Source organism: Passer domesticus, chromosome 3 (genome assembly GCF_036417665.1).
Source record: "Passer domesticus isolate bPasDom1 chromosome 3, bPasDom1.hap1, whole genome shotgun sequence".
NCBI classification, from domain to species: domain Eukaryota; kingdom Metazoa; phylum Chordata; class Aves; order Passeriformes; family Passeridae; genus Passer; species Passer domesticus.
This window is the reverse complement of record NC_087476.1, coordinates 96,127,321-96,153,611: the sequence shown is the minus strand read 5'-3', so window position 1 is coordinate 96,153,611 and position 26,291 is coordinate 96,127,321. Positions and strand designations below refer to the sequence as shown.

The following is a 26,291-nucleotide window of genomic DNA, read 5'->3' as shown; positions in this document are numbered from 1 at the left end:
GGTCCCGCCCGGCTGATTCCTTTTGTCCCCTTGGCACTGCCAAGCCCGACCGGCTCAGGGGTAAAAGGCGGCGCTCGCCGTGCTGTCCCCAAGTGTCACCGCACTAGCAGCACGTCCTTTACTCTTCTTCCGCTTTATTCCTGCAGCACCGGACTGCTGAAGTGGCAGCGTGCCAGGCACAGCCGAAGGACAATTCAGGTTTTAATTGGATTTTTCTGTTAAGCAGATCTTTGTTAAAGTGTGTCACATGTCCTACAAGAACAGAAAAGAAGTAAATAACAGAAGTCATTCTCTAGATCTGCTCCATATTGACGATAACCCATCTCCCACCCACGCTGCAACAAAGATGCTTCACTTCAGCAGTAAGCACGGGTGCTAATAATGTCACCCAGCCCCATGAAAAATAAAGGTTAGCGTCAAGCTAAAAAACATATTCTTCAAGCAGAAGGCATTTATTTTGTGATATCCTGTCGCAACAACTCTCCAGTCGATGATTTGTGGAGCCTCTAGTTAGGACAAGACCCCAGCCACCCCCACCGCAGGGGACAGCGAGGATTGGAAGGGCAATTTCACATTATCTCCTGGCCCCACAAGCAGGAAGGGCGATTCTGCCTGGTGAATTGCAGAATACTGAGTGAATTATCAGATCTCCGGTGTTCCTGGTTGCTTTTTGAGGGGCGCAGTGCCATCCGGAGTTAAGTAGGTAAGCACCCCTGGAATGACTGTGCTTTCTTTACATGGAATGAGTCACTCCAGCTCAGGCCTGGGAGGAGAAGGGAAGGGCACAGGGAGCCCTGAGACCATTGCTGATGGCTGCTACTGCTTCGAGCCTGCAGACCCCTGCGCTGGCTGGGGAGGAGCAGCCTCAATGCCAGCAAGGCATGTTGCTCCAGGAATACACGGTCCTGTTACGGGAAATCTGGGGGGAAGAGCCCCTCTGAAGCTCCCACAGTGTGTGTGCCAACTTCTCCGTGGCCTTGCAGATGTGCGTGCACAGCTGGGAGCGCCCCGAGTCCCAGATGGCCATCTCTGTGCTCCACACCACTCTGCCTGCCAGCCAGCCTGCTCTGCCCATAATGAACTTTCTATGTGGAATTTCTCTGCGGCCTCAGAAATTGGTATCTGCTCTGCAGTTTGGCCGGGGGGGGTTGTTTTGGGGTGAGGGGGAGAGTTGGAAAGGCCTTTGCCCAGTAGTGGGCAGCTGAGAATGTTAGCGCTCTATGTCAGTTACCAAGCAGAACATAATACGGCTCTTTCATGTGGTGTTTATAACTGAACATGCTGTTTTGTGTCAGCCTGATTTTTTTTTTCCTTCCAAGAAGTAGTTTTGGATTAAATTATGACAATTACATTCTTATATTCACACACACACACCCCCGCCAGCTCCCACCCTTGCCCTGCGTGCACACAAACACAAACGGGAATTATGTGCTCGGAGCGTGATTTGAACTCCACAGCCTGGGATCTGTGCCTGGCATTGAGTTCACTTTTTTTTCCTCCACAACAAAAAGGCCACATCTACTCTGTACTCTTTCATTGCCTCAGGAAAAAGTAGGATGGTCAGATTGCTAGTGTGGGTGATTTGTCCCTCATGGAGCTGATGGGCATGAGACTTTCAGGCACGAGCGAGGAGGCTGGGGAGCTCTGCCTGGGGAGCTTGTGGCAAGCAGTGCAGGGACCTGGCTTTGTGAAATGCCCTGTGAATCCCTACTCAGAACTGCTTACACAGCCCCAGTCTGGCTCCCACACCTGGGCGGTGGGTAACGCAGGCACATGACAGGAAGTGATCCCGCTCTTTTGGGCTGTGCCCGGCAGGGCTGCACCTCTGGCACATGGCTGAATGCAGGGAAACATAGGTGTTCATTAGGACAAGGGACATAAAGGCTCTTGCAGCCTTTAGCTGACAGTGGGTGGGACAAGGCCTTAGGAAACAGGGCACCCTCTATTTCAGCGCTGTTTTTTAAACACTGGTTGGAGGAGAACACCAGTGTGGAAACCCATGAAGATGATCTGTCCGTAGGAGGGACATTTTGTACAATGCCATCCATGTCCTGTCTGAGTCAGCTTTGCTTGGAGTCACTATTAGTCAGGCAAAGCTTCCAGTGCTCCAACTGAATGTCACTTTCCTCCCTGACAAAGGGCCAAATTAAGAGGAGCCAAAGCCCTCACCACTGGTTAAAAGGCAATCCAGGGGTTACTCAGAGCCAAAATGCACGAGAGCCTGGCTCCTTAGTCAAACGTAATCTGCCTCCTGTTGTTTTCCCCATGGAGTCACAGCACGGTGAGGAGGATGTGCTGGTGACAGATGGCTGACGCGACTTGCTAAGTGTACGGGTGACTAGGCTGTGACTCAGCAAGTGTTTGGTTACAAGAGACTGGGAGCATGTGCTTTTGCACTGGTAACAGTGGTCCTAGCTGGATCTCCTCCTGGGAGGATCAGGCATGGGCTGTCGTGTGAAGCCTGTGACTGCCATCTTCCATGGGAGGAAAGCAGGCACACGTGGCCTATTAGAACAGAAAGTCAGGCTCCTAAATTACTGTTTACACTTGCAATGGATAATGTCTGAGTGTGTATAAATATATGACCTGCCAGTGGTGCTTAGATGTCCTACTGGCCTTCAGAAAGGAAACATCCTGGCCTAAATTACCATCTAGCTCAGAGGGAGTAGGACTTGGAATTGCAATTGAGTCACTAGAGGGGGACAAAGACCTAGCCAGGGTATGCATCCATCTACTACTTCCCCCAGCTGCATCTGTGGGAGACACCTTGGAGAGACAGCTGCAGAAATGGCCCTGGTCCTTCTCAGGTTTGAAGGTACCCAGTCACAGGAACAGTTTTGTAGAGGCTGAGCATGCAGGTGGTGACGAGCAATGCTTTGTGGAAATGAAGCCACTCCTTTTCCCCCAGACGCATGATGGCACATGAATGAGTAGGTCAGCAAACATGGTGGGTCATCCCACACGGTAGGTCATCCCACACATGCATGAGTAGGTCAGCAGCCTTCATGTTGGCTCTTCCAGCATTTCTCCCTACCTAGAGCCAGTTGGTGCATAAATGGCCTGGGCTTTCAAAGGCTAATTCCAGGCATTGCACAGCACAAGACGGTGTCACCTGGGCAGAGGACAAAGACAATCATGTATGGTTACAGGCACATGCCATTTTTCTCTTCTCTCCTCTTTCATGAATGGAGGAGAGCTGAATTCTCAGGTTTGGATAGGTGCCAGGTGTTATTGCTATCTCGGGGAGTTAAAGACGTCATGGAAATATTGGAGAACTTGAGCAGAGTGTACCTGTGTGCATCCCACACACACACACAGAGCCCAAGTGGCTGTGGCAAGCAACAGGGCACTGCTTGCCAGTGACATATTGACCTGGAGTGCTAAAAAGCTATCCCACACACTGTCCTGGGGAAATGGAGACCGTAATGACTCACAGGAATGGGTCTGATACGCTGCCCTCAGCCCAGGCAGGCTGTGTGTGGAACCAAGACACTCCCGTTTTCTCCCCTCCAGCATACTTCCCTGACCAAATCCAGGACTGAGCCATTTGGCTCTGATTGGAGCTGGTCAGAACATGTTTTTCTTTTCTTCTCTCTTCCCCTCCTTCACCCTTTGGAAAATGTTGACATTTCAGCAAAGGGCTGAAAACCCAAACCCTGAATATTTTCCATTGGAAAACGCTGGGGGAAAGGGAGAGGAATAATCCCCAAACTGCCAACAATCAAATCTCTTCTGCTTTTAAGGCTTTTGGGTTTATGCAAGGGAGGCATATTTGGAGGTCAGTGAACACTTTTTATGAAAATATCTGTTCTCTTAAAACCAAATTTTTCACTTGAAGTGTTCCATCTGGCATAATTTTCACTGGTGATGGTTTGGACACTCTCTACATCTAATTTTGGAAAGGACCTGAAGAAAATTTAATTCATTTTATTGGACTATAAGGCACAAATGACACTCCCACAGCACAATTGATACTGAGAATTTGTATTCTCAGTATCATGAGACTATACCCTGATATTCTTTCTTTTTGAAGAGTGCTGTTCACACAAACATCTCAAGCAAGTTTGGAACCTGGTCTCTGTAAACCCCACGCTCCCAGAGTTCCAGCTGACTTGCCTCAGACCTCAGAGCACATTCCTGAAGGGAACCTACTTTCACAAGGTCACATCAAAGGCTGCAAAGGAAGCAACATGCACTGAAAGGCGTGTTACCTGTAACTATCCCTTGGGTAACTGATAGCACAGAACACTTACAAAGCGTTTTGTTCTGATGTCTTCAGCTGACTTATATTCCTGTTTGAATTGTAATGTAGACCTGAAACATGTTTCATCTTGGTTTTGCATATTATTCTGCTTTCCTGTAAGTTAAAAATAAAAAGGACAATGTTAGCATAACAGAACACACATATTTGTAGGAGATGAATTATGCCCTACAACCTTCACTAAATGTGGCTAATAGCAGGTTAGAGTTTATAAAAGGAAAGATCTTAAAATGGGCACACACTGGTCATAAATAAACTGAGGCTGCAGACTTGCAGAAACTCTCAAAACAACAGCAGAGTGAAGTTCAGGATAACCTCCAAAGAAAAGCAATAGGAATAAAAAGCTCAACTGTTTGAAGAGAGATTTTTATCAGTTGTGGGATATCATGACAGCAAAGGAATATATTCAGTCGCTCAGACAATCCTTTTAATTTGTCATGCCTCTTACCCCATTATTTTCCATGATGAAGCTTTTCAGTTACTATTTACATTCTCTCTGGTATGATTTAGCAATTGCGCTGCTGAACTTCATTCTGATTTAATACAGCTCCCTGTCCCCTGTCACTCCCACGTTTTTCTGAACTAACCACCTGTGTTTGAATTCAGTCAGCACCAAACAAGGGGCATATTTGACTTCATCAAATCCCTGTTTTTATTCTTTTCAGTTTAGGAACATGTCATTGTAATTATTGAAGCTCATAAAGTGGTGGGTTTAGAAAGATAATGATGCAAAATCTGTTTCAGACCTCGCCTTTGTTGATTGGGGACAACTGAATTGCATGTTGATAAAAGGAACCAGTACTGAATGTCTCTGATAACTTAGTGGCAAGAAATACAGAGAACCTGCACTGGTGCTGCACATGCTTTGTCATAATTTTTCAAGATAAGTAGGTAACTTTTCACTTAAAGAACCTTACTCTTGAATTAATAAATTCAATAGATCAAGAGTTTTAACCCCTGGCCTTGGAAACACAACTGCATGCAAGAAGCCATGGCAGAATCCTGAGGAAGTGCCATCTGGAGCTGCAGAGCTGTAACTAGCCTTTGGAAAGCCATACACACATAGCTGAGCTGTAGCTATGAGCTGTCCTTGCTCCCATCAGTACTGCAGGGGCAGATGCAGAAACAAGGAGATCCCAAGTAAGAAGATGAAGAGTCAAATGATTCACCCTGTCACTGTGTGAAATGCAATGACTGGGAGAGCAGATAGATTAAGCCAGGGCTCATGACTGTTAACATTCACAGAAACATGTTCCACAAATTCTGCTTTCAGAGAAAAATTGGATTCTAGCTTCCTTCTGGTAATTTAAAGAGGCAACAATCTGTTCATATGACCTTCAGATCGGGCTGGTACAGTGACTGAATCCTACAATAAAAACTGAAGAATAGCCTTTTGGGGCAGAGCAGTGGTCCTCCCCACCCAGCACTCTTCTCTCAACTAGGGCAAGGTCCAGGGAGCACACACACCTGGACATTTCTCCCTTCTGTTTTCTCAGCATTCACCTTTGTTGGATTGGGATATTCCATTACACGTTGCCTGTTCCTTTTAGTGGCATTTTATAGACCTGTTGCCTGCAAATTTGTCTAATCCCATTTTGAGCCCACTGATACTCTCTGCTTCTGCAGCCTTCAGAAGTTCTCTACCTTTAACGTGATGTAATTTCTTTAAATTGTTCTAAACTCATCACCTACTAGTTTCATTGACTCCTCCTTGTTCTGCTGTTGGTGGATTTGGCTGTTAATGGCTGTGTTCATCTCAGCCACCTTGATTTAGTGAATCCAGTCCTTAGCCACAAGAGAAAATGGGGAAGCATTGCAATACTGGTTGCTCAGCTCACTTCAGTCCCTGACACTTGCTGACCTGCACAGAGTGGTTTTGTGCCTGGAGCACTCTGGCTATTACCAAACTCAGGGGAGAAAAATGATGGCAAAGCAAATGGAGTGCAACTTCCTGCCGGGCTGTGCTCCCCCGCAGCTGCTCACCGGTGACGCAACAGGTCCCCTTTGCGGTTCGAGCTGGATGCTGATGGCCCCGTCCTTCTCCTGGGGCTCTGCAGTTCCGGGCCCAGCAGGGGGCTGCAAAGCAGCAAGCAGGATTTCAGGGAGGGTAGGCTGGCAGCCCTGGCGGGGGTGTCCGGGGCATCTTCCAAAGTGGCTTTAATTAATGAGCACATGTGCAGCGAGGAGAGTTACAGCATCCCACTCAAATTGTTGACTTGGAGCCGCTTCTGGAGACAGCCGTATTCTGCTCATTAGGAAAGAGCTTTTTTGCAATGCCCTTGGATTGGACAGCTCTTGGATTGCACCACGAGATCAAGTCCACGTACGGGCTGCCTGCCTTTCGGCTGCCAGCTCCAAGAGGGTTGTTTTTCTTGTCTTCTCATTCTCAAGGAGTGCTCAGCCAGATGGCCTGTTTTCGAATGCACTGTGCGTTGGTTGGATGTGTGTTTGGAGAGTCTGCCAGCTTCATGAGAAGGAAGAAAGAGCAAAAGAAAGGGAAAAAAGCACCATTTGGTATCTATCTCTGGGACCCAGCCAGAGTTGAGGCTCTGTTTGAAGAAGGGGGGAGTCTTAAGAAGGAAACTCTAGACAAAATTGAAAGCTGGAAAAACTTTCAGGCTTGACAGACTGGGAGACTGAAGTTCTGTACAACATCCCTCTACTACCTGGCTCCATTGCAAACGTGTAGCAGACTTCCTCAAAAACAGCAGTAAGAGCAAGCACGAGCACCAAGTGTCTGTCTCTCTGCTCTCCCAGCGTACCTCACCTGTGGGCTGGTATGTGGAGGGGTGACCCAGCCAGCTGCCCACCAAGGCTGGGTGATGCTGCCTGTGGGTTTTGGGGATTTTGCTCTCCATTCACCAAAACCAGAAACCATAGCATGCAGCCTGAACACATCAACTCAGGAAGAGGAATGCAATGGAGTAGTACAAAATACCCATCACCGTGGCCCAACACTTGAAGAAGCTAGCCTTAGTTACTAAATTAAGCCAGGCCAGTGTCATTTTCTTTCACCCTCTTATGTTCATTTCCCAGAAACACCTTCTGTTGGTTCGGTGCAGCAAATAAATACAGGCCAAACCAGAGCAACGGATTTTTCCAGCACTTATTGGCAAATAATTTGAACCTGACAAGAAAAATCTGTTGTTGAAGGAAAGGGGGAAGTTTTGAAGTTTGGGTGGATTGTGCTTGGCTTTGTTTTCTTAACTAGATGTCATGTTGTGGTAACCACATATTGTTCCAAGCAGCAGGAGGAGGTCTTGCTGAGCAGAGCTGGAGAAAGCCACATTTGTAGCCATCCCCGCTGGCTGACACGCCACTGTGTCTTACAAGCAGGCTTGTCTGCTCACTCACTGAAACCATGGCACAAAGATGGTTGCAGGAGCACGTGTGTCTGTACAGGTGGGTGTGGTAGCTGCAAGCCTCCCTTCCCCTCTGACTGTACCAAATTATTTTAATTGAAGTGATCAGAATTCACGGGTCCTGGGTGGGCAGTGTGTTGCAGACACTCTGCTGACAGCCAGGGCAAAAGGGGCTCTTCTCACTCCTGTTGTGGGACACATCTTGGGCCAAGCATGCTGGTGTCTACAGCATGTCAAAGCCTCTGTGGCTCCTCAGGAGTTCCAGGCTGTCACTACTCCAGATCCAAGAGGTACTTCACAGCAATTGCAAGGGCAGTATTTGCAGGCCCCACCATGTAAAGAGCAGGACCTTTCCCTACACGCAGGGAACATCCTCAGCTGTTGGCAAAACAATGTCTCTGACCTAGAGGTGCAGATGCCATCCTAGAAGGGAAGGAAGTTTAGCTGGTTCAAGACAGTGATTACATCACACACGTACATTCTTGCATGAGTAGGAAGGCTGCACAAAGAGATTGCCTCCCTTCCTACTCCAACAGGACTCCATTTTGGTAAATAACCCTGGCATAAAAAACCAGGACCACACCTACATCCACAGCTATGATCATCACAAGAGAATGGATTTTCTGTGTGCTAGAAAACAAGGTGCAAAAGTGTAACAGTAAATTCAGCCATTCTATTCAGGGCTTTAGAGGGATCATTACACCACTCTGACAATTGCCTGATTGTTTCCAATGCTGTGTTGTAGAGCTGATAAAGGAATTGCACCGAAAATTCAGGGGACTAGGAGTCACTGGATTGGGCTTTACCACAGTTAGGCTACTTGGCTAGTTATTGCACCTCTTGGCAAATGGAAATAATGATTACCACAAGATGCGCATGAGTATTGTTGAAAGGAGGCAGCTCCCAAACAAAGGTCATCAGTGCACTTTGGGTGGGAGATTATCCAGAAAAAACATCCAGCCATACGCTCACCCAAGCTGCACTGGCTGTGTCAGACACAAACAGCAGCCCCTGCATTTTTCACATATGCTAATTTTCCCCTGCTTTATTTAATTGCTCTAGTGCTGCGTGACTCGTGGACCTGTGCATCTCCACCATACTGTCCAACATGGCATGAGCTGACAGGCTGGTCTGAAAAACAATTCCCTGTAAGTTACCTGGGCTAAGGTACCATTATATACCTAGCATTGTCCAAGGAGGGGAAGCTAGAAGTATTGCCCAAACGTGGGATTTTGGAAATTTGTCTACTGTACAGAGAGGTGAGGCCTTTTGGCACCGGTCCTGGCTGCTCTGCCACCAGCCTTTGTGTATAACCTTTTTGCCACTCAGTACCTGGATAGGAGACCTCCAACAGAGGAACCAGAGGTTCAGAAAGTCTCCTTTCCAGCTAGGGATAGGTCAGTACATGGCATAAGTAACATTGCACTGTCCATTATGAACAAGAGTCTTGAGTGTGGCTGCACTCGAGTTCAGCAGCACCCACTGAGGGACTGCAGAGGATGGCTCCAATTTTGCATCTGAGCAGCTCATTTAGGCAACATCCTCTTTCAGCAGCTCACGGTTCTCACAGGGACTGAACTCTCCAACCAGTTAAAAAGTGGCCACATCTCCCTCAATGCATGGCCTCACTTTGCACCCAGAAACTCTCAGAGCATATTCTTAACTTCATTAAGAAAAGCATATTTCTAGGAAGAAGAGATGTTGATGAGGACACAAAGCTTCCATTTCTCAGCTGTGGGGGAAAACTCCCCATGCTACAACTCCAAACAACAGGAGATGAAATTATGAACACAGGACAGAGCTGAACATCAGTAGTAAGGATGTAATGATTGAAGCTGAAGATTGGGTTTAAAGCCTAGATACACACAAAGTGGACAGTGCCTGAGATCCAGGCTGCTTAGGTTGACAAGCCTACACACTTGGAGTACACAGAGTGTCTCACTCACATCCATTCTCTCAGTCCATGAGCCTCCCATGGTTTTATTGGTGGTCCAGATCTTCTGCAGACCATGTGTTTGACATTACTGGGGAATGCAGAGGTTAAAATATTGGAACTCCTTTTGGAGTTACAGGAAGGAAAAACTTTAGAGAATGACTTACGGTTAGAAGTAGCTCATCATTCAAATGCAGAGACCCATTTGACTCATAGCTGGAGTTGGATGTAAGGACAAGGTTGGTTACTTTAAAAATTCCCAGTGAAAGATAAAACAGAAAACCATAAAGTGGAAAACAACAGAGCACATGTTTAAGAAGTTGAATTCTAAGACACAAATTCAATTCACTACCATGCTGACTAACTCTTAAACTATGACTACACAGTGTTCACAAGCCTGTTTTCAAAAAGGGACTGCACATGCCACACATACAGGTAAATATAATAGATGCAGCTCTTATTCATACATGATTTCTTGGCAGGCATCTTACCATGAATTTAGCAAGGCTTTAGGCTGTCTACCACAACATTCTTGTATTCAAGTTTGGATGTTATGGTCTGGGTGGGTGGACTTACAGACAGTAAAAAATGGTTTAGATGGTCAGACTTGGAGAGGAGCAAATGTCATGCCCCACTTGGAGGCAGGTAACAAGCTGGGTACTGTAGGTCTCTCATGGGGCCTGCCCTGTTTAAATATCTTTAGCAGTTGTCTACATGAGACCATGGAGTGCTTGCTCATCAAGCTTGAGACAACATCAAATGTTAGAGAGCAGTTTATATGCTTGAGTGCAGAGCTGCTATTCAGAGGGCCCTGGACAGGCTGGAGGAATGGGCTGAGAGGGACATTACAAAATTCAACAAGGATAAATGCAAAATCCTGCACTGGGAAGGAAGAGCCCCTGCAGCAGTAGAGCCTAGGACTGATGGGGAGAGGAGCAGCTCTCTAGAAAAGGATCTGGGTATCCAGGCAGAGAGCAGGCTGGGCGTGAGCCAGGAGTGTGCCTTGGCAGCAAAAGAAGCCAAAGGCTGAGCAGTCAGCAGGGTGACAGATGTGTTTATCCAGCTTCCCTAGGTACTCGGATGGCACTGGAGTACCAGACCCAGTTTTGGATCCCCAATGCAAGAAAAATGTGGACACACTGGAGCCAGTTCAGCAGACACCACCAAGAGGTTTGAGGGCAAGAGCCCTTTGAGGAGAGGCTGAGGGAACTGGCCCTGTTTGGCCTCAGAAGAGATGGCTTCATAGGAGACAACCAGCAGCCTGACAGCTTCTCCAAGGGAATTATCAAGAAGATGGAGCTAGGCTTTTCACCATAGGGTATGGTGGGGGGGATGAGAGACAATGGACCCTAACTAAAATGGAAGATGTTTAGTCTGACATTAAGAAGAAAAGGCATTTTCACCATGAGAATAGCCAAATATTGCCCAAAGAGGTTGTGCAGCCACCACCCTTGAAGACAGTACCCAACTGTCAAAAGCCCTGAGCAACCTCTCCTCATCCTTTATTTGATCTTCTCCTTCTTTGAACCAGAGGTTAATCTGAAGACCTCCCAAAGTCCCTTCCAACCAGAGGAACCTGAGTATTTGTAAGGTTTTGTAAGGTATTTGGGAGCCTGAGCATTATCCACTTAAGGAGCAGACACAATACTATATGAGCTGTTTAGCCAATCAGTCTGCAAGTAGAAACTATTCAAACAAAAGCCTCAGTTAATTTGCAAACTACTTAAACAAAAGTCAAAGAATTTGCAAAAAAGCTTTGTTTGCATAAAACAATTGACTGAAAATTTTAGACCAACAAGTAGTTGAGCAAAAGTCTGTCTGTCTGTTCTTCACAACTGGAGAAGGAATGCAATTTCAGTGAATTTATGACCCAGTTAAACACCAGCTTTCCTCAATAACCAGTAACCAGCTAGGAGATTGAAAACTCTGTTTTCTCTTTGAAGGCTGTCTTCTATATATGAAAAAGAATGAGAATGCCAAATATCAAAGCAGCTAGAATTTTTTCTTAGATTATTACTATGGCATCTTCCAACAGAAAACTCAGATTGCTTCACTGCTGTTAATTAATTAAGCCTACAGACACTTATGCCAGGAAGTTTGATATCACCACCCCTTTTTACAGATGGGGAGAAAACAAGATATTCATTTAGGGCTACTCAGTGAATGAGGGGCAGAACCAGAAATAAAACCTGGGAATCCTGGCTCAGAGTCTCCTCTTATAAGCTCTAAACAAAGCTTCTTTCCTGTAAAATTCCATCTAAGCTCTTCATAGAATAATTAGAGCCAATTTATTTCTTCACTCGTTAACAATGAAATCTGACAGGCTTTGTACTCAGGATGCTGAAGCTCAGTTAGGGGAGCAAGGCTCTTCTCCATGAGGGGAGGCCTGGAATGTCAGTCTTTAGGTGGCTTAGTAGAGGCATAGTTCCAGCTGCCAGGTACTTGAACTCCTGCCTAAATCCCTGTGACAAAGCTTTAGGGAAGAACCGGAATGTAAATGTTATCTACCATAAATGTTAGGGAAGGATTAGACAAATAGCAGCTGTTTTTGCAATGATAAAACTTTGCCCTCCGTGGCGCTTAAGAAGTATGAAAGAACATTTACCTGCTGTGGTATTGTGTAGGTTTCTCTTTTCCTTTAGTTTCAATTACCTATTTTTAAAGTGAGCAGACTGAAGAAGCTCTGAGACACAGAGAGATTTATGGCAGTACTTCAGATGTGCCCCTCAATTCTACCTTTTTCAGTTCCATCAGATCTGGAGGACATAAAGTTCCTCAGGCTTACAGCTCACTGGCAGCTCACTAGCAGTGACTTGTGCTACCTTGAGATGTACAGTAAGGTCATGAGTCATGGAACTCTCCACCTCCCTACCCAGGGCAAACGGCTCACCATCCTCTCTGTCATCACTCTCAAGGTTTCCCCAGAGGTCAAGAAACTGACACATGAAGAACTACAGAAGTGCTGACCATCCAATATTTTGAAACTCTGAAGGTTGCTCAGCACTTCTTAACCACAGGCCACTACATTTGAAGCTGGAGCATCCCATACTAGGGGGCACATCTAAGCACGTGCCCTACTTGCTCAGCATCACATGAAGGAGACTCTGGTAGAGGAGGACAGACTCAAGATTTCCACATTAAAAAGCCTGTACTTTTGCTGTTTTGATGTATTTTCCTTCTACAAAGCAAAACAAGAAAGTCTGTTCTCACAGAGCTTCACGGGAAATTCTGCAGGGCCTCTACTTGGTCTCTTTGGCTTTTGGCAGAGCAGATTTGAGGACACTGATCATAAAGTCCAGACACAAGAAGAGGTGAGGGAGGGACCATTCTTTACAACAAATCCTTGTGAAGCATGGAAGCTCATCTTCCCTGTTTCTTCAGTGTATCTGCCCCATCTGTCCCAAGGCTCCAAGCTCAGGTCCAGTAGGTGGCATGTTGGAATGGAGTTTGATAATCTGGAAATGGTTTGCTATTTGCCATTCCCTTGTTCCAAGCTTCATTTGTAGCTATACTTGGTTAACAAATTGCTTCTGCTTTGGCTGCAGACATCTGCTATGGCCCTTCCCTTTCCCTCTTGGGCATTTCAGTCACCAGGACAGTGTGCATCACCTCCTGTAGTGGAAAATATTGACAGGAAAGCATATTGTCTTAATATCTGGGGACAAATCACCTAGGCTCCCTTGGTCCAGCCTTGTCTTGGTGACCTGGGAAGCAGAAGTTCATACACACCTTTTCCTATAGGGATGAAAAGGTTCCAGCCAAGGTCTGGGGAGTGTGAGGAGGGTGAAAACAGGGAACAGAGAGAAGGAAAGAACACAGAAGAGCACTTATGTCTATCAAATCAAAACTAAAAGGTCTGGGGTGCAAAGGAGGGTGGATTTGGCTAAAGATCAAAGCCTGAAGGTCGCTGTGGCTTTCTGATCTTCTAGCTGAAAGTAGCCGAGGCTTTTTTTCTTGCAATACTGATGGCGCTGAGAGCTGCTTGCAAAAGCCCAAAACCTCAGGAAGAGAGACACAAGGATGTGGGCTTTCCCATTGCCTGATTTTCATTTGGAGGGGACAAGATTAGTGGTAGTTGAGTATCATGTAGCAGGGAAGAGAGTTGAAGCTGCAGTCCTCAATGGCTTCAGGGAGACTGAGAGCAAACACAGCCACAATTGCCTATCTGTTTGAAGCAGGCTGCAGGATAGGGAAGGGGCTATTTCTTCACCAGCTGTGTGTTCAGTGGAAGTATGAGCTGGCAAGAATGGAGAGTTCAGCTGAAGCCTAGAACATGAAATTGGACAAGTGGCTTTCTAACGAAAAGCTAAAGGGGAGATTTGCATCATTGCAGCAAATGATGGCAAGCCAAGGGGAAGGGAACCAGACAATTTGAAATCAAGAGGAACTTGATACTCTGCCGAGCTAAAATTTGTGTGTTTGTTACAGAGATACAGTTTTCTTGTGGGCATCTACCTTTTTCAAATGTGGATGAGAATTGCTAAGGATACTCAGAAGAGAGGACATCCTTCTACAGTGTTGAAACTTTGCCCAGAAGTCACACCAGCCTTCTGCTTTTTCACAAATAAGCCAGCATGTCACTCATTAACCACAGAGCCTGGTAATTAAGACAAATCTCTGGGACTGAGAGGTTAGAAAGCACTAGATACAATAACTAGCATCAGTTGAAGCAGACATTTGAACTGGGGATGCTACACATCCCCTCCTTTCAAGAGGTCCACAGTTCAGGGGTACAGTTGATGTATAATAATGCCTCTCTCAGAATTTCTTGCATATGAAAAGATTCTGGCAATGTGCTGGAAAAAGGTAAAAGAGCTGAGCTAACCCGAGCAGAGCTGGTTTTTATGTCGCTTTCCATCCCGAGATGGGAACATTTTACAGGTTAGAGTGCTGGTGTCTCCCTGTGGCACAGCTGGGATCAATGGCAGATGGACAGGGGCTTGTCCAGAAGAATGACTAACAACACATGAAAATGCCTTCCATGGCCAGTGGAGCTGTAGGAAAAGAGACCTCTGCAGCTGTCCACGTTAACAACTCACAAATAATACAACCAACCAATAGGAAGGTTAATGTAAATTCATCAGGCAAATATTATTCAACCATCTGAAGAGCAGCTTGACTAATGAAAAGGTTATTTGTGAATAATTCCAGAAGGATGATAACACATTGGAAGAAGTACAGAGAAGTGATACTGGGCTGATTAAGAAACTAAAAAGCATGCCTTAGCATGAAAATCTCCAGGAGCTCAGTGTGCTCAGACAGAGATCATGTGAAGGGTTGACTTGATCACAATCTCTCAATGCTGACATAAAACCAGGTTTGATAATTGAAACAGAATGAATTCTGACTAGAGAAAAACCCTGATATTTTAGAAGTGAGAGTAATTAATCAGTTTACAGAAAGCTTCTGGTAGATTTCTCAACTCATTAGCAATATTAAAAAAAATAAAACCAAACAAAAAACCCCCCAACAATTACCCTGAAAGTTACTCTGTATTTCCAGGAAAAAGCAATTCAGTATGATACTGCAGCTTATGTATGCAGGAGCTCAGACTAATGATACCACTGGCCCCTTCCTACTTTGCAATCTCTAAACCAATGAGCAAGTTACTCAAAACTGACAGCAGAATTGTGTGTAGGCTCATTGCATGATATAGGTTGGAAGAGACCTCAAAGAAGGTAAGCTGCTGAACAGACAGATACACTATTTGTCAATGTTATTCAGCAGGCTCTAATTATGATATTTGCAATGACTGAGGAGATCAATGGAAAGATTCCTAGTGACAACATCAACCTCAGTAAAGCACTATCTACAAGACACACCTTCACTTCACCCTTTGTTCTTCAAGGAGGAAAATCCTCTTTGCAGATGTCTTCTGCCCCTTGCCACACCTGTCTTTCTCTGCCTTCCACCACTGAAAGGGACTTAGCACTAACTCAGGCAGGACTTGTGAGGTTTAACTCACTAATGATTGCACAGTGCTTCAGGAGTCTCATCTGGGAGATTCAGTCTATTCCTGTGTGATCCCACTCACTTATTCTCTTAGACAAATGGGGGCAGGCACTTGCCTTCTTGTATCTGGCAACTACTGCAATAACAGCTTCAAAAATAGATTTTGGCAGAGAATTAAAAAAAAAAATAAAATTAAAGTGTCCTGACTTTAAAGGCTAGAACAAGGATTAGAAAAAACTACTTGATCTGGTAATTCACAGGGAGATAGAAAGTTCCTTCAGTGATGACTGTGTATCATTTGTTGTATAAAGTCACTGCCTGAAACATTCCCAGTTCCATGTAGCTAAAAAAAAAAAAAGAGAAAGAAAATGTTGCTCTTCTTGTGACCAAATGTGAAGTCACTCTTTGGATCATGGGGTAATGTCATAAGGGTTTGGTCTGACTCATTTTAAGAGAGAAGATTTTCAAATCAGGGAACAAGACAGTTCAGCATGTCAGTTCAGTCTCCACCCTGTCAGTGGATTTCACATCTAAAATCATAACAAAAGCTGCTAGAAGGGAAACAGGCCCACTGCTCAGCTGCCTTTCTTTGTGTATCTACTTGAAGCCCATCTTGCAGAGAGCTCTTAGCCTCTAGACTAAACACTACTTGGAGCTGAAATAAATATGAATGAACAACAGTTAGGACACTCAAGTCAGTTGGCAGTGTGGTAATGTGATTGTACTGGAAGAGAAGAGAGGGTGAAGAGACAGAAGTCCATCTGTGTGCATTCCATTGACAGGGGGGTTGCTTTCCTGAAGTATAATCACTTCTCTCCTTTGCAAACATGAGAAGATAAAAGTGTCCTTATCTCAGAGCTGCCAAAAGGTACACACAGGGAAATGTGATTGTCCTTACCTCTGAGATGCCAAGAGTGGCATAGAAAATTAACCATGTGAGACCACACAGGAGGACTGCCTGATGTAAGGCACTTACATCTGGAAGACCTAAAGGCACTTAACTGGAAGACCTAAACCTCAGTATTCATGCCAGCATACTGCTAATGGAAGAATATGACTTCACCTGGTCCCTGGAGTGGCACATTACCCTGGCTGACTACAGCAGTGAATGGGACTTTAAATATCTAGAGATGGATGGTATCAGGTAAAGACCTCAGCCCAACCTCTTTATGCTTTGCTTTAGCTAAAACTTCCTCCACAGAACTCACTGAAATCAGTGGGAAACCTCTCAAGGATGACAGTGAGCTCAGCAGAAAGCCATGTGGCTGCAGATCCAGGCCTTGGTGGTTACAGCTTTGTTTTGGGAGTTTTCGTCTAGATTTTCAAAACAGTTCAGCTGCTGGTACCAAACAAATGCCAGGACAATTTCATTCCTTCTGGCTGGGAATAGATGTCATGTCATGGGGGAGAGTCAGAGGCTGGTGAGGTGCAGCATTTCCCCAGTGACAACTCTGAGCTGTGCACATGGGGCAATCACACACATTTCACAGGGGCTGGAGTCCTGGGTGCAAGTGAAGTGGAAGATGGTCTCTATGTGTGTGCTGTCCCACTGTCTTGGATTTCTGGATAGCCATAGTCATACTGGAAAATTATGAACATTTTCTGGAGAATCCCAGCAACTCCAACCTAATTTCTGTTGATCGGTCAGTGAGTTACAGGCTCCTTCTGGAGCACAGACAGCCTCACGGGAAGCAGTGTCAATGAACACAGCAGAGCAGGCAGCTACTCCATCCTCCCTTTCAACCAGGGTCTGCAGCAGAGTTATGGAAGGTTACAAACCCTGAGCACCCTGGACTACACTGCCAACTGCAAGTTGTTCCCTCTCTTGAGAAAAAAGTCAGGTTCAAACAAATGGCCTTTGCTCCTTGCTGTATTTCACACTATTTGACCTTTCTGCTCAGCAATTCTAAGAATGAGAAAATGAAGCCAAGATTGGCAACTGGTAGATCTCCTGAAAGGGTTAAATAATATATTGCATCTGACTGAATGAACTAGTGAGGCCTAAAGCAATTCAGTCTCTCTAAATCTTGGGATTTCATTGGAAGGGGTATAGCTGCATGTGAATGAGTGTAGTAGGGAGACACAAAAGCCCTCTAAGCTTCTAAGTTTACACCCAAGCATTTACAGCTTGGGAGATGTGAGATACAATTGTTGCTGAAGAATAGGCTAGGACTCTTGTCAAGGTACCAGTTAGTCACAGGTTTCAGTGTGCTGCTTTCTGAAGACAATGCAGTGCTGGGTTCTAACCTCACATGAAAAGAAAACACCAAAAAACACTAGAGGGGATATTTTCTATAGGCAGAACTAGAAAAAATATGGAAATAATACTTTTTTTTTTTTTTTGGAGGAAAGTCTGAAATCTGCAGACTTTTCTATGTAAATTAAGTGATTTTTTTAATGTTATGAAACCCCAACCCAGTGAAAAATGTTTACTCTTTTCCTCATCTTTCCTTTTTCCTCTTCCACTTTTCCCCATGCCACTATTGAAAAGGGGTTGAGAGGAAAAGAGACAAAAATTCTGAAGAGAGTTAAATGTTCTTCAAGGGAAAGTCTTTGAACAAAGGGCTATGAGCACTTCTACTTCTGGACATTTGACATGTTGAGCTCCTCACTCTATAATTTCTGTGTTCTTCAGGGAAATACATTTGCCCCTGGGGTTAAGTGCTTCAATTATTAATCCAGGTATATAATCAAGGCTGAATACAGCCACTATGTGAAGCATGACTGCTCTCTCATCATATGAGTGGGAAAATTCACAGAAAGTGTAGGGAAAGTGTGGCCTCTTCATGTTCCTGTGTAACTTGGCTCCTAATTAAATTCCCTAAATGTGACTTGAACAGCAGGAGGTCTACTGTGGGACAGGTAAGTTGGTACAGAGGGCTTTTATTCTTCCCACTTTTGAATTATTACTTCATGAAAAAATAGTTATAAAATGTCTGGAATGGATGCTGAGCTAAATATAGAAGGGAACTGTTTGCAGTGTCAATGCTTCCATAACATGCACATCACCATGCCTTTCTCAGCTGGTGAGCAGTAGTTTGCAAAGTCTGGGTGAGCATGGAGTGGTTTTACCAGACGTGAGTGAGATGCTATGGAAAAGCAGTCGTATGGTGTTTGAGGTTTCTCTTTGTAACTGGCTCCAGCAACCAAATACACCTCCTCCCAAGCTGTTGTTTCCTACTCTACATAAATCTTCCATCTCCTTAGCTTGAATTTTGGGTTTTGCTATGAAAGACCTTCTAGGTATGAGACATGATTGCCTAGAGAAGGCAGGCAGATAATCTCGGTTGTAGAGTTATATTTTTCAGTGTTAGTTTTCTGGGTTTGCCCTTTAAAGATATGACAGTTGTATATAAGTGGAAGTAATTTAGCCCTGGAGGGGTGAAATTCTTTTTTAAGCTCTTCATGTAATCTTAGTTTGTTATTGCAAAAAGATCTCTAACCAGGAGCAACTGGGTCCAATCTGATGCTGAATTAAAAATAACTAGAAATCCTGGGGCAGTCCTCTGCAGTGCCAGAGCGGTTGCCAGATGCAGTTGGCGTCAGATGTACGTCTCACTCAAGTGCATTTGCCTGCATTTTACCCACAGGTACTGCAGGCAGGAGGGCAGCTGGAGGGGTGTCCTGATGGCTGTCCTGCAAGTGGAGGCTCACCAAAGCCATCCTATTGATGCCGAAGTTTCAATGAGGTGCCACCCCACAATGCTGGCAATTATACACATAGAGTAAAAGACAGTTCCTGCCTAGAAGAGGTAAAAGGCTACAACTGGCAGCAGAAAAGTGCAATGATTGCCTCTGGTTGTTCAGCAGCTCAGAAAAGTCTTGGAATTGATTTGGCTCTGCAGACATGCTGAAAACAAATTTAATCCCATTCCAGTAAATTCTTCTGGTTTACTGCTAGCATGAAATGCCCTGACCGTGATTTTACATGCAAGCACAAGGTCACTACAGACAGGACTGGTTTATGTGAACTCTTCAATGTCAGCAACAGGATTCCAAAATGATGCAAGAGTATTTTTGTGCTGAGGAAGAGGTGAGATCTTCAGTTACCCAGAACTAGGTCATCAGAAATTAATGCAGGGCAGGGCTGGGAATATCAGTCCACCAGTTGTATCCCAGTATGGATTGGGTCATCATGTGAGCAGGCAGAATATCTGGACAGGAATATATCTAAGGTCAGATGCCATGGGCCCTGTCTTCATCACATTTACATATCTGATTTTTAGGCATCTATGCCCCTTGGACACATACTGAGTTAGCAAGGCAACCTTAAAGATATGGGCTAGAGTTATGGGACCAGTTACATTTAGGGAGCAACACCTAGTTTCTTACTGATCTACACAACTGGGAACAGCAGTTTCCTGTAATGGTGAGGTTAGAGTCCATGTTGTAACAGTTGGGGGAAAAAAGGAAGGTAAATAGTTTTTCTGATTCCTTTGGTTAGGATAACTTTTGGGGAAAATATGTAATTCAGTCTTTGTTTTGTGGGCAGTTCAAGAATATCTTGGTCTGTATAATGATGTGGGGAAATAACTTGTTCTATTTCAGACAAGGAATATTTCCAGAAAGATAAGTTGAGCTACATTTACATTATTTGATCTAATAGTTTGGCATCACTGAAGAATATAACATAGACTAAAAAGTGACTGAAGTGTAGGTATATCTTTACTGGTCAACAAAACCCTTGCAACGGGCCATCTGTAAGTATTGTTACAGTCTATCTTCTTAACCTAGTGGACTGCCTCCTCTCTATAGAAGGAAGACTATTTCTTTATATTTGGGGATGACACGGCAAGGCCAAGTGGTCAGTGCTTATGAAATAGAAAGAGGAAAGACAGTCTCTTTGCAGATTGTGCAAAGGTCAAGGAACACACATTGTGCGTCATTAGGGCTTTCAAATTGCTTGTATGTTTTCAAGTAAAATGGATTTAGGGAGAGTACAGCAGAAGAAAAGGGTTTAGGGAACTAGCCACAGACAGTTATGCAAGAGCCCAAGACTTCAAACAGATTTCTACTTACATTCCTGCTAAACCTCATTTCTAGGACTTGCTCCTTTATGGTGATTCCTATGTTTTTAAGTATTCATCCCAGGTCTAGCTTGAACCTGAGCTAAGCAGACAGAAATGAATGGAACACTGCCCTGCTTAACTCTGTTTTTCTGCTATCCCATCAGGTGTAAATCAGTGACTGGCTTCAGAAGCACAAATGCGTGGAAAAAGGAGCGATGATGCATTCAGTGCTTGCAGCTATGAAGCCCTGGGGCCTTCTCAGCCCAATGTTCATAAATCAAATATCCATCAAACCACAAGACACTGCAAATTTATGTCCCTCTCTTCCTTCCCAGCTCTCTGCCCTTCACAAAATCCACAATATTCCTACTTGAAATTCCTCAGAGACACACTATTACCAGACATAGACACACAGACAGACAGACAGACAGGCATCAGTTAGTGAGGTACAGCTCATAAGTTATTCACTAAAGAGTCTGCTGGGATAGGGGAGGGAACTGCTGTGGGTGTATTGTTCCAGTCCCATCATTTCCCAAAACACTGAATGAAATAATAACTTGTTTATAATGCTGCATGACATCAAGGCAATGCTACATAGCTACACTTGAGAAACAGCTTTGAACCCTGTGACCTTCCTTCAAGTGAGAAAGTCTTTAGGGAGGCCATGGGATGCGGAAAGCTGTATCCTTCTTCTGGCCTCTAGATCCACTTGTACCCTTGAACCACCTGTTTTCTTTTCCCTTACCACCGTTAACTCTGGCTTGAAGCTAAAGATATCCCCTTGCCAAGGAGCCATGCAAGTGATACACCAATTCATTCCAGAGCAGATTTTTGACACAAAATGAAACAAGTCCAGGCACTTGATCCATCCTCCTCCAGTAAGCTACAGGAGGAAAAAATAATTCCCTATCGGTGTACCATGTTCACATTACATAATTATCTTCTCTCTTTGTCTTTACCTACCCTGCTTAAAAGTACTTGGCCTTGCAGATTCACAGCTTTGATTTTGATATACTTTCTTTTCCCTAATATCACAGCTAAATCCTTTGTGTTACATGGCAAACAATTGCACTTTCCTTTGAAGGTGCCCCAGGTACACTGCCTGATTGAATTATAAGCAATAGAGAGAATCTGCTGACCAGTTAACCTCTTGTATTTTCTTCTTTTACAGTGAAGTAAAAACAAAAGCAATCCAAAATTTAGAAGGGGAAAAAAAGTGCCAAAGCAAATGAGAACTGATCGTGCTCTCCTGAGAGAATGTTTACTTTAGAGATGTAAGCTAATGCATCTTCTATCTTGTCTTTCCCCTAGGCAGCTTCTTCCAAAGAAAGGAATAATATCTTCAGCATCAGTGTGGGTGTCCCATGTCTGGGGGACTAATCACTTCCAGGACTGAGCCCTGATGACTTAAGCTGCTCTGTGCACAAAACTCCACGCATGGAAGACAAAAACATTGTTCTGTTGCCCCAAAAAGGGAAGAAGGTTTCAAGGCTTGCTAAAAACAACCACTGATCAGCTGTACACATCTAGACATTGTTGTCTTTGGTGTCCCAGATGGTCCCAGCTGTTGGCATAAGCACTGACAATGACATTCATTCCTTTTGCACACAAGTCCTATGCAAGCTCAATTTTTCAGCTGCCTGCTGATGGGAAGTGAAATTCACACAGAGAAAAGCCGTCCTTGAGGCCCACAGGATCCCAAAGCTTGTGGAAAAAATGGGGAGGATTAGTTGTAGGATCACTTCCGGCTACTATCTAATTTTATCTGTGTGTCACTGATACCGAACGTCATTCTTTTTATTATGAGAACCCCTCGACAACCAGGGCTAAAAATAAAAAGCAAGAGCTTGTAGCTGGCACAAACTGTGCTACATGGACTCCAATTTGTATAGCAGGAACTATAATCACTCTGAGACATGCCCAAGCCCTCGGGCATCCCACGGGATTTCAGTCACTTGTTTACAAGGTGTTTGGATTTGCAGCTGTTTGACTACAGTGGCATTTCAGGAGGGGGCGTTTTGAAAGGATGTTGTTACTGTGGATGCCGGGATTGGGAAATGGGTATTGAAAAATCACACAAGAAACAGGCGAGTGCTGTCTTTGTTCTTCCCCCCTTACATATGAATGACGTCAGTGCAGGGGAAAGGAGCTCCAGAACAGATCCAGAGACCAATGCTCTGGAAGGAACAAGCAGGGTGCAGGTAAATCCCTGAAAACAGAGCTGTGCCCTAACCACACCAGAGTGCCCCACATCTGATCTAAGGGGACTAAGTTCTGGAGGTAAGAAGGGAAGCATCCAGGCCCATTGCTTTTCCACCTTTTCTAACAAGATTATAACACCTAAGAACTAGGCTAAAGGCCACTTCAAACAGACCAGCAGCTGAAATGGATTTAGTCACTGGCTCAAAGTGATTTAGCACTTCAGATGGCTCTTTCCATAATTCCCGCTCTCCTGACCTGAACAGTTCCTCTTTCAGAACTGCATTAAGCTAATGCCCACTTTCTTCTGGCCCTGTTGGGATAATGGATTCAAATATGCAGAAAGAATGTAAAAATCCATCTGTTATCTGGGATGAGTGATTTGCACAATGGTGCCCATGAGTGTTTGTTTAACACTGCGGACAGCAGAACACTGCTAAGTGGTAACACGCTGAGAAAGGGAAAGAAGGGAGGAGAAAGTAGCCTGGCTGTTTAAAAGCTATGTCCACCAATCTGTCTGCATTTTTTTGGCTTAGTTAGCTGTTTGCCTGTTTTTTGTGGGAAACCAGGAAGGACACGTGGAGCTTTTCCCAGGCTTTAGTGTAATTCTCTTGTTTCCAGCCTTGGATTTTGTATGCGTTAATTACAGCAACTCACGTAGAAAATCTAGTGCCAAGAGGATATTTACCTTGCAAACATTTCATCTGCTGCCCCCCTCTGCCCTTCTGTGACTTTTTCAAGTGATGACTGACTAGAGGCGCCGCGTTGCACTTGAAGAAGCCTCACCCTTGCCAACCTCAGACACCAGCCCTTTGCCTGCTCAGTGTGTGCCAGAAACCTGGCTGCACTTTCTTGGCAGCGAGCAGCCATCTCCTCACTTCCTGAAGGTGAAGGAGGGCTCAGCCTAGAATATAAAGCATAAAATGGGAAAGAATCAGTTCGATTATACCATGACAAATTGTTGTTTTTCTAGGGAGATAAAAACCCACCCTATGTTTGATTCTGAGTGACATTGATCAGTTTGGCACCAGCAACTTCTCTGCTGGAGTCACGAGTGACTACTCTTTAAGCAAGTACCAGAATTATCTAGGTTGGCATTACAGTTCATCACACTCCTTGCTTTCTTTAGGCAAAGTTGAAGGGAAAATCTGCATTTGCACTGCACATGCCATCAAAGATCTCAAAGAACATGACTTATCCTAGCCCACATGCCAAATCTGAATCGGAGCCAGGGTCAGAAATTCTCACTCTCTCTCATTCCTCCAGCCAGGATAACTTTTCCTCAAGGTCAGCTATGACTGTTGCCATCAGAGGCATGCAACACTGTCAGCACCTTGCCACACATACCAGTTTCAAACTCCCTGGGTTTTACCCATAGCTGCTGAGAACTGTCTACAGAAGAGGCTGCTAAAAAGAAAGTTGAAGACTGTTGAAGTCTATTCTAATCCACAGTGTCTATATTTAATGCAGCCCGTGTCACAGCAGAACAGAGAAAATGTCACTGGAACAGTTTTCTTTTTGCCAACAGGCAAGAGGTTTAAAAAGAGGCAGTAACCTCTATTTGATGATGTGTTTCTACAAATGTTTAACTTGCTATTGCATTTAGAAATCATCTTTAATGTTGATTTATATTCCTGGCAGTGAAGTCAGGAGGTTGGCAATCCCACTCCTTTTCAGTCTGTGCTCTGACTGAGGCAATAACGCAGATCAAAGAGAAGGAGTCTTACAGCACTCACATTTTATCATCTCAAATGTTTTCAAGTTCTCACTCTGATATTCATGGGCAGATTATGTAACTACTAGATTTAAAGTTCTGAAGGCCACATAGTAAACACTGAAATGTTGTATCATTAAGAGGAGGTATTTGGAAATAATTGAATTGAATAAAGGAACAACATATCAAGTAAACACTTGACACAAGCAGCAATGTTTTCCTGGAGATGTCGTTTTGCTCCAGTCTTTTATAGGGTCAGCCTCTTGTTTTCATGCCATAGAATATAAAATTAACTGCATTTTATTATACATTCTAAGTCTTGTTTTTCATCTAAATATGTCAAGCAGACATTTTTATTGTCTTAGTAATTGCTAAATATTCAAGGACTTGAATTCCATGAATAACAGTTTACCTAACTGATGGAAGCAGAGTAAGCCACAGATCTTCTGTGGATTTTTCAGAGGGTAATATATTACAGTTCATTATCTAATGGGTCAAAAAAATATGAAGACTTGTTTTGGTGTCTGCACTGAGCCTCCCTGCCCATGGCTTTTGTACAGTATCTCTTGAACACTGATAGATTTAGTTGCCTAATGATTTGGAGACTTTGACAGGATAGCAGCACTCTCTTTTTAAAAAAAAGAGAACAAAGGCAGGCAGAGGTTAGCAGAACATAGCATCACTGGGGTTTGAAGAGACCTTTAAGCCTATCTCATCAACCCAGCACGATCACTGTAACCCCTGAATCACTAAATCATCCCTCTGCACCACATCCAGATACCTCTTAAACACCTCCAGGGAGGGTGACTCCATCATCTCCCTGGGAAACCTATTCCAATGCCTAAAATGCACTGAAGGATGAGAGAACAGACTGAGAGCAGCCCTGAGGAGAAGGACTTGGGGGTCTCAATTGATGAGAAGCACAACATGACACAGCCATGTGCAGGTTGGTTTGGGCTCTGAGCAACCTGGTCTAGGGGGAGATGTCCCTGCCCATAGTAGGGAGTTGGGACAAGATGATCTTTAAGATCCCTTCCAAGCTCTGTATAATTGCACACAGTGGGACAGAACCCTGATGTGCTGCCAGCCAGAGGGCACAGGCTGCTGGGCATGTCCCGCTGGACATGTCCCCTCTGCACCGGCCCTGCTGCCGTGAGCCACTGCCACACACACAGACAGGCTGCCAGCACGTGCCAGGATAGGCCTGCATGGGGAGATCACAGAATCACAGAATTGTCCAGGTTTGAAGGACCCTCTGGAGACCATTTAGTCCAACCCCTGCCAAGGCAGGGTCACCTAGATTAGATCACTCAGGAAAGAACACATCCAGGTGGATTTTGAATGTCTCCAGACAGGGAGCCCCCACAACATCCCTGGGCAGCCTGTTCCAGTCCTCTGACACTCACTGCAAGGAAATTCTTCCTCATGTTGAGGTGGAACTTCTTTTGTTTTATTTTATGGGCACTGCACCTTGTCCTGTGACTGGGCATCATCCTCTTGGCACCCACCTTTGAGATATTTACATGCTCTAGTGAGATCCCCTCTCACTTTTCCCTTCCCTAGAGTAAACAGGCCCAGCTCCCACAACCTTTATTCATGAGAGAGATGCTCCAGTCCCTTAATCATCTCTGTTGCCCCCCACTAGGTACTGTCCAACAGCTCCAAGTCCCTTTGCACTGAGGAGCCCAGAACTGGACACAGCACTCCAGGTGTGGCCTCACCAGGGCTGAGCAGAGAGGCAGGGAACCTCCCTCGACCCGCTGCCCACAGGTTGCGCTGGACGCACAACACCAGGATACCCCCGGTCCTCCCGGCCGCCACAACACCCTGGATGTCCCAGGCCCGGCTCCCCGGCGCCGGC

General features: G+C 44.9%; 1 long non-coding RNA gene across 1 annotated transcript; it reads right to left on the bottom strand.

Annotated features, from left to right (window-relative positions):
• Positions 1-94: 94 nt before the first annotated feature.
• On the bottom strand, positions 95-26,243 carry LOC135297209 (uncharacterized). The gene is made up of 4 exons (XR_010359252.1): positions 26,152-26,243; positions 23,405-23,620; positions 4,254-4,357; positions 95-252 (listed from the first exon to the last, which is right to left on the bottom strand). It is a non-coding gene; the product is annotated as an uncharacterized LOC135297209 (long non-coding RNA).
• Between the last annotated feature and the right edge of the window lie 48 nt (positions 26,244-26,291).